Source organism: Tympanuchus pallidicinctus, unplaced genomic scaffold, assembly GCF_026119805.1.
Source record: "Tympanuchus pallidicinctus isolate F22 unplaced genomic scaffold, pur_lepc_1.0 scaffold9, whole genome shotgun sequence".
Classification (NCBI taxonomy): Eukaryota; Metazoa; Chordata; class Aves; order Galliformes; family Phasianidae; genus Tympanuchus; species Tympanuchus pallidicinctus.
Genome location: NW_026294813.1, coordinates 5,142,958 through 5,152,406, shown reverse-complemented (window position 1 = coordinate 5,152,406; position 9,449 = coordinate 5,142,958). Strand labels below are relative to the sequence as shown.

Here is a 9,449-nt window from a genome sequence, read left to right as displayed (position 1 = left end):
AAAGACTACTAAGTATAACAGTAAGACAACTGAGCCATTATTTTTGGTGGAGGTAACCTTGAAATAACTGCACCGTAAGTTGGCACTTTTCTTTCAACTTCTCTATACTCTTCAAGACTCTCACATATGCTTTAACAGGTTTCCTCAAACAGATTTCATCAAGAAAGATAGAAAGTAAAATTGCTTTTATAACAAGCCTTAAAATAATGACTTTTCAGGAAGAGGACAGTAGGTATTTCAGTTGTCTCATTCCAGCTAGTAAGAAAGCAAGTGAATGGAAAGATAATGGTTCTCCAAGTCTCCTAAAATAGTTCAGCAACTATTCCTTCTTTTTTTCTGTGTGTGTGTGTGTGCATGAGCATGCACGTGTAAAGTATCAGACCTATCAAACTTTGTTAGTGTGACTAATAGTGGTTAGTTACTTATTCAGAACAGTTTTCAAGAGAAAATTACATTCTCGTGTACAAGATATTTCAATTATTGGACAGCTTGGTTAACAAGTATCTGATATTAACTTTGTCAGGCACAGAGCAAAATATACAAATAAAGTGCATTTAAAGTAATTTAATTAAAGTATAGAAATCTCGAACATCAGAAATCAAGTTTTATTTTAATTAGAAGGATAAGAGTCTGTGACAGGGGGGGAGGAAACTCACAAGCGGTGTCCCTCAGGGATTGGTCTTGGGACAGGTGCTCTTCAACATCTTCATCAATGACCCAGACAATGGCATTGAGCGTGCCCTCAGCAAGTTTGCAGACAACACCAAGCTGAGCGGTGCAGTTGATACATTGGAGGGAAGGGAAGCCATCCAAAGGCATCTGGACAGGCTGGAGAAGTTGGCCTGTGAAAACCTAATAAGGTTCAGTAAGGCCAAATGCAAGGTGCTACCCTTGGGTCAGGGCAATTCCAGGTATTTTTACAAACTGGAGGAAGATGTCCTGGAGAGCAGCGCTGCAGAGAAGGACTTGAGCCAGCAGTGTGTGTTTGCAGCCCAGAAGGCCAACTGTGTTCTGGGCTGCATTAAAAAAGGGGTGGCCAGCAGGGACATGGAGGTGATTGTCCCCTTCTACTCAGCTCTTGTGAAGCCCCATCTGCAGAACTGCGTCCAGGCCTGGGAACCCCAATAGAGGAAGAATGTGGAGCTCCGCTAAGAGGAGGGCTGCTAAGATGATCAGAGGACTGGAGCATCTCTCTTATGAGGAAAGGTTGAAGAAATTGGGCTTGTTTAGCTTGGAGAAGAGGTGTCTCCATGGAGACCTCACTGTGGCCTTCCAGTACCTGAGGGTAATGTATAAACAGTAAGGGGAACGGCTGTTTGCAAGGATGGATAGTGATAGGACAAGAGGAAATAGTTTTAAACTAAGCCAGGGGATGTTTAAGTTAGATATTAGGGAGAAGTTTTGCACTCAGAGTGTAGTGACGCACTGGAACAGGTTGTCCAAGGAGGCTGTGGATGCCCCATTCCTGGAGGCATTCAAGGCCAGGCTGGATGTGGCTCTGGGCAGCCTGGTCTGGCGGTTGGCAACCCTGCACATAGCAGGGGGTCAAACTAGATGATCACTGTGGTCCTTTTCAACCCAGGCCATTCTGTGATACTATGATACTGTGATACTGTGAATCAATATCAATCATTTTTCTGCATGATTTTTAAACAAATAAATCATAAAGATGTAGATTTTCTTAACAAGTGATATTTCCAGTAAAAGATTTTTTGATTATTGACTTCTCAGAATCAAAAATATTAACAGTTTGAATAGTAAAATGTGATTCGATATGTCAGTGGATTACTTATTACCTAAATGAATGGTAGAGGAGAAAGAAGCATTCATTAATGTGGGTAAGTGACTGTGAATATTACCAGTTTATTTTCCTATCTGTAACTCTCCAAAGTAAATTCCTTTATTGAAGGGTATTGACATATAAAAAAGAAAATATTATTTATCAAAATCGTCACTTGTTACTTATTGTAATGGGATTCCAAGGTCACAGCCTGAACCAATGGGTGAGCTATGTGAGTACACGAGTACTTGGAGCAGGTAGGGGGGTCTAAAGCCAGCCCTTCTGTCTCCATGATACTTCCATCTTAGTCATGCTCGAGTCCTCCTTTTCCCCTGCCCCTCTCTGCTGCGACGCAATAGTACGAACGAGGAGGGTCACATTGCTCAGCTCGTCCTTTTCTCCAAACTGTTACTGAGACGGATGAGTTAATTCCTCTTGGATATCCTTTCCTATAGCACCTATTTCTCAAATAAAGTCTCTGTCAATGCCTTCTTTTGCTCTACACCTCTGAATTTCACTCTTGCTGAAAATATCTTCGTAATATTAATCTTTAGTTGCTGAGCTTAGCTCAGTTTGATTTGATAGTTTTCCATCTAGAACCACTAGGTGTTCTTTTGCTGCTGTCTTCATTTAAACCTGGATTGTTTAGCTCATATGTGCTACAAGTGAATGTCATTTGAACTGCAATATTTGCCTGTAGCCTGTACAATATATCAGTTTTACTTATGCTCTGAAAAAATGGAATTCCTTGGCTGAAAATCCTTTCACATTTGTCAAATGAATCACTTGCATAAAGAAAGTACTGCCCTCCAGAGACAAATTTGAAAGTTCTCACAGGCAATTGTTTACACAGCAAAATGCAGTGTTTTTCACATTCCTTCTTTTAAAAAATGATGGAATGCTTTGATCTTACCACTCTAGTCGCACCCACAACTTCTCTTCAATCTTCTTTCCTCTCACCACTATTTTCAAGTTAAGAGAAGCAGAGAAAGATAAAATGATTAAAAACTACTTTTCACTCCTTTAAAAAATGGAAGCTGAGATTCTGTTTGATATTTCCAGGGTTTATAAGCCCTTTAGAGATGCTAGACAGATTGTGACTATCCAAGGCAGCAATCACAAAGAAGAGATGCTTCAAAACTCTTCTCACAGAATCACAGAATCATAGAATAGTTTAGATTGGAAGGGACCTTTAGGATCATCTAGTTCCAATTCCTCTGCTATAGGCAGGGACACCTCCCCTCACCTGTCTCTCTCTCAAGCCAGAATTCACTAAAACATTGTTGCCCTACTTCACCTTCTAACTGGTCAGCAGAGACTCACAGAGACATGAACATTTGCCTCAGAAATTACTGCTTCTTTTACAGGTGACAACACACTGCTTGTAGCAACAAGGTCCAGTTAACATCTGAAGATGCTAAATTTTACTTGAAGATGGATTAAGATGGCGTGAGAGATATGGAAAACTGAAAGTGCTGTGGACAGGACACTTTCCACTAGACAAGTCTGCTTAAAGCCTCATCCAAACAGGCCCTGAACACTTCCAGTGATGCAACCTTCATAGTGTCACTAGGCAACCTGTTCCAGCACCCTCTCAAAGAAGAATATCTTCTGAATATCTAATGTAAATCTATTTTCTTTTGGTTTAAAACTATTACCCCCTTGTCCTTTCACAACACTCTGATAAAAGTGTTCCCCTTCAGCTTTCTTGTAGGCCTCCTTCATATATTGTTAGGCATGTATGGTCTGGCAGAGTCTTCTGCAGGCTGAAAAACCTCACCACCCTCAGCCTTTCTTCGTAGGAAAGGTGCTCCAGCTTTCTAATTGTCCTTACGGCCCTTCTCTGGGCCCTTTCCAACAACTCCACGTCCTTCTTATGACAGGGCTCCTCAGACGTGGTACTTCAGGTGGGATCTCACAAGGTCACGGAAGGTGACAATTACCTCCCTCTTTTTGCTGGCCATCCTTTTTCTGATGCAACTCAGGAAATGGTTGTTTTCTGGACCGCAAGCTCACTCTGCTTGCTCCTATCCGGTTTTTCATTAGCCAATGCCCCAAATCTTTCTCTGAGGGCTGCTCTCAGTTCATTCTCTGCGCAGCACGTACTTGTGTTTAGGATTATCCTGAACCTTGCACTTGGCCTTGTTCTTCATGAGCCTTGCAAAGGCCCAACCTCTCAAGCCTGTCCTTGTCCCTCTATATGGCATTCCTCTAGCATGTCAGCCACACCACACAGCTTGGTGTTACTGGCAAACTTGCTAACAGTCTCACTGTTCATGTCACTGAGAAAGATGTTAAATAGTTCTGGTCCAAATACATGCTCCTCATAGACACAACTCATCGTTCATGTCTGCCTACACATCAGGCTGCTGACCACAACACTATGAGTGCAACTGTCTGACCTACTCCTTATTTACTGCGTGGTCCACCCACCAAATCTGTATCTTTCTATATTGTGTGGGCCAATGTCAGATGCTTTTTACAAGTCCTGGTAGATGATATCAGTTGGTCTTCCCTTATCTACTAATGCTTTAATCCCTTTGTAGAAGGCTACCAAAGCTTTCTGGCATAGAATAATGAATATATTAATACCTATTAAAGAATAAGTTAAGTACAGGTTATTTTTTTTTCAATCTGCCAGCTAACATAAAATATGAAGCAATAAGATCTGTCCTCAATTTCTATAACTAATATAGATAGTTAATATTCATTAAATGCTGAAGGGAAAACAATCATCTCAATACTTCTTGATTTCTATGACTGAAATATAGTAGTGAGTAATGATTATAATCCACTTACTGCTTTAATTACTGAAATAATTGGTGACAGTAAATGCTGTCATAAATAAGGAATGTTAAAAAGTTACAGTTGAAATCATCAAGATTTTAAAGTATACAAGAAGACAATCTTTCCAATGGAAAATATCTGTACAAAACTGGAATTATGGCAATTATACAAAAAAGAAAAAAAAAACAATAACAAATGCATCTTTCACATATACTTATGACAGTTCCTTAATACTACTTGTTACTTCACTAATACTCATTTATACATATATATATACAATACATACATTTTCTTAGCTGTGACATAAGATAGAAAAGCATAGCTTTTCCTTGAGATTTCTGTCTGATTGTGCTTCTCACCAAAAAACTTACTACAATTACTGCAATCCTGATTTACAAGTTCAATTTTCTGTGGTTTTTAGGGTGACAAGATTTCTCCAAATATCTTCAGAATTTTTTACAGCATGTAGGAGAATTTTCTGATGCTATTTTTAAGCTATTTGTATTTCTTAAAGTTATTCTAATTTATAAATAAACAAACCAGGTAAAACTCACTGAATCCCCTGTGTGAAAGCTGCCAGTCTTACCTCCTGGCATCACAAATGATTAGCAAAAACTTTTGTTCTTGGTTTTCTAAAATTATTCAAAGCCAGAAGGGAACACCCAAAACAATTCCTCTCACTGTAATGCTAATAGCATCTCACGAATTGGTGCAAAAGGCAGTAGCAGTTGTTGCTGCTGTATTACAGGTTTACCATGAATATAACTTCTGTTATCCCATCAGGGCTCATTACAAAGCACTCTACGAAAGCTTCTCAAATTGTGTACACTGTCTGTGCTGGCTGAGACTGAAAAATGTTGCATCAATTGTAGTGCAGCTTTTCAAAGGTGTAAGATAAATTAAAATTAAAAAGTTTTAGGCGTGGATCTCTCTAAATACAATTGTTTTTAGCTACTTAGCTACCTGTGGAATTTATCAAAACAAGAAGAAACCTTAAATATTCTTAGACAAATTGCAACTTCTACAATTGTATTCCAATTACCCTTGAAATACACGCTCTCTTACTTCACAATCTGATTATATTGGGCTGTTCCTACACAGTCCTCTAAAAATATCTTGAAAAAGTTAAGTTTATTTTTCTGGATCTTTTATTAGAGGCCAAGAAGGTCTATTGTTCATCTTTACTTTTCAATAGATTGTTCTTGCTATTATTTTTGACAGTTGGGGTTGTTGTATTTTTCTTTGTTTGTTTGTTTGTTTTTTCCCAGATTGGACATCAGCGTGTCTGAAAGATAGGCAGAATAACCTAACATTGGACTTGACTGTCCTCAAGTCTACTGAAAACTCATACATCTACCAGCTCCTAGCAGTTCCTTACCATTCTCAGAAAATGCATATTTCACATCTGTCAGCAAGTACATATTCCATCTGTAAAGGAAAGCACATATTTCTAACAGTAAGAAAAGAATAATAAATGGTGCTCCAGCACAGCCTGTAATTGAAATGCTACTTATTTGAATTGGAATTCAGGATGCTTGGGTTGTATTCAGGTCTGCAACAGAGACCCTAAAAAGTGCAAGAATCACGATTCCACTACTCACTGGAGCATTTGGCAAGAGGAAAACTCCAGAGAGACAAGGCCATCAGAAGCTTCTAGTACATATGCAGTATTATTCATTGTTGAAAGCTCTGTCTCAAGTACATTCGTGTGCTTTTTGGCACACATTTTAGTTATTAAGTTAAACTCATACTTTAACTCTTTTTAAAAACTTCTACAAAGTAACTAGGCTATAGTTTATCCATGAAATAAATGACAAGCATCATAGGCATTTTAATGAAGAGCCTAGAGATTTTTCAACTGTCAGAGAAATCAACCTTTGTTATTTTATATTTTTACCCTATTAGTAAGTTGTGGGTTTTTGCTTGTTTGTTTGTTTGTTTGTTTGTTTGTTTGTTCTTCTATACTTCATTCAGTTTTGGTAATTTCCTCTTTTATGACAATTAAAATACTGAAATTCTAAAAGTTTCTAAATCGTTGTTTACTTTAAGCTAAAATGTCATTTAAACTTAAAAGAGAAACTTTTAAGATGTTTTTTTTTTCCCTCCGTATTCAATTAAGGCTAAATTTACAGAGTCGTCTCCAGAGGAAATCCAGACTGCTGATGACTTTACATTAATCTCCCACACAGCTTTTATTACTTTTGTGTAGGCCGCATCTGCCCCCATTTAATTAAACAGGGTTTTGCCACCGTTACTATTTGCAGAACAATCAGGCTTTGCAAGCATATTCTATATCAAGAAATTTTACCATCAAACAAAAATATGACAAAAGTATAGTCACTGTCCAAATTTTTACTAATTAATCTGTGAACCAGAAAGCACAATTATACATTTGAATTTGATGAAGAGGAGTAATTGCTACTGACTCATGCATGCATAGTAAGTAAAGTATCTCATAAAAATATTTAGGGCTAAGGATTCTTTCACACATTTTACATTTTCAATTGTAAAATCAATTTAAACCTTTGACTGAGGAAAATTACTAAGGTGATGTCAAGTTTTACAACTGCTTATTGAAATATCTTACTGTAGTTCTCTCTGCACATATGAAAAAGACATGCTTTTCACATCCGTATTTAAGTATTTAGTTAATAATTTTTTTTTCAAAATTGTACAGAAGTTTCTGTAATTTCATTGTAATAAAATGGCTCAGAAACCACAGTACTGAATATCACATGCATCCTTGATACATTTTTCTACTCAGCCTTCTCCATCAGAATGTCCAGACGTGCTAAACTCAAGGCACACTGAATTTAGATCTTTCAATGAAGACAAGGAACAGTTGAAAAAAATGATAAGGAGCATGAAAGGTAAATCTGACTTGGTGAGAGACCAAGAAAAGCAGAATATGGATGACTGATAGATGTTTTGGACAGTGTCAGAGATTATAATACCTGTAAGCATTAGGAAGATACGACCATCTGGAGCAGAAGGAATATGAGCTAGGATAGAGTAAGAGAAGGAAACTGAGGAAGGAAATTTTGCAGGAAGATTGCAGTCAGAGAAAGATACAACCTCTTCAAATTTCCAGACAGTCATAAAAATCTTATTGCTCAAATACAAAACTAGGGAAAAAGAACTAAAAGTCCACAGTACTGACTTGCCTCCATTGAAAAAGTATCCATTTCTGTATGTGCAATGAATTTCACATCATATTTAACTATAAAAGTCACCAATAAACATTTATTTTCTGTCTCTTCCTGCTAGAGATATTCAGACACGTCTAGCACATTAGACCTGATAAGGCCACGGAGTACCATAATGAAACATTTTATTGTAGAGTCTTTGAGATTCTGATGCCACCTATTCAGACAGTGCTCATCATGAAACTGTTGCATTTAATCACCCTGTCACCTATACCAGAAAAGAGATGAGAATTACTTTGAATTAAAGAAAATTATAGTTTAGAAGTGACAAAAAAGAACAGAATGAGACCATTACATAGCCATTACACGAGATTGCACAGAAACTTATTTTGTTGAAAGTGATAGCAGTAAACCAGATCTTGGTCTACCACATAGACTAGATCCTCTGATAAGGCTCGCATTTTATTTTATACTCAGAAGTTCAAGCAATAGACCTCAGAAAACACCTCAGAAAACTGGTTCAATTTTGGAAAAGAGACAGAATTACAGTCTTTCATTGCTTGCTGTTCTGTTTTCTTTGCTGTAACAAGAAATAAAAATTAATCTGCCTATATAATTTTGCAAGCTAACTTTAAAGTTCTTTCCTATTATTTCTATTTTATGTATATTATTTCTTCTAAAGAAAACCATTCTAAGTAGAAATTTAATATATTTAAATATTAAGAGGCTGCGATCTGTTTACTTTTCAGAGAACTACCATCTAGACTTCATTTAAAATGAAAGGGAAAAAAGTAACTAGGCTGTGTAAAAGAATAAAGAATGCTTTTGTTGCCTCAAAGTAGAAACAAAGTCAGTAGATACGTGAATATATTTAACAAACTTTTCTCAGAGCATACAGTTGATGTAAATTACGTATGTGGAAATCACTTTCTATGCTTGATGATTTCAAAGATCATTTCGACTAGGACTATGAAGAAATTAACTTTTAGTTGTTTCCCGAAAATCACATTTCTTCTATGTGTTTCAATGCGGAATATTGTTAACTGTCTGCTCTCTGATTTTTTCTCTTTAAAATTTTTTAATATGAAAGAAAGCATTATTTCAATAAATTCCAAAATTTCTATTTGAGTCTATAGTATTTAAAAAAAATAATAATTTTCCACACCAAAGAGAAAAAATAACTTCCATCTGTAAGAATGTTTTCTTTTCCTTTAAAGTTTCAATTATAATAGTTACTGTTTAATTAAATAACATTTTGATAAAAATTTTGCATTATAAAATGTTTGCACTATTCCAACAGAGTGTAGTCTCACAAAGAAAAGGCCTCATCAGCATGATCTAAAATATTCTATGTAACTTGGATGTGACATTGTACAGAATTTAAAAAGCAGTCATTAAAAGTGTAAAGTATTCAAATTCCAGAGTGAGATTTGGAATTTGCATTTAACTCCACCATTTGCTATTAATATGAGTTGTTACTGGAAACATGTTCAAAAGACATATTACTAAATATAAACTTGGGCTCACACAATTTACCTGCATCTGTAACAGGAAAATATGTGGGGTGGTGGGTGAAAGATCAAATTCCTTAATATTAAAAACAAATTTCTTATCTGTGATTTTTAAGATATGCTTTATGTCAGAAGTAATCAACATTACATCTAGGTTGTGTAAAATTTATTGCAGATTGCTTCTGTGTAACAACATGAATAAACAAAACAATAAACGAAAAAAAA

At 36.3% G+C, this 9,449-nt stretch overlaps 1 protein-coding gene across 3 annotated transcripts in view; it reads right to left on the bottom strand.

Moving 5' to 3' along the window:
• PDE4D (phosphodiesterase 4D) overlaps positions 1–9,449 on the bottom strand; it is a 570,552-nt gene that overhangs the window by 391,979 nt on the left and 169,124 nt on the right. The window lies entirely within an intron of this gene.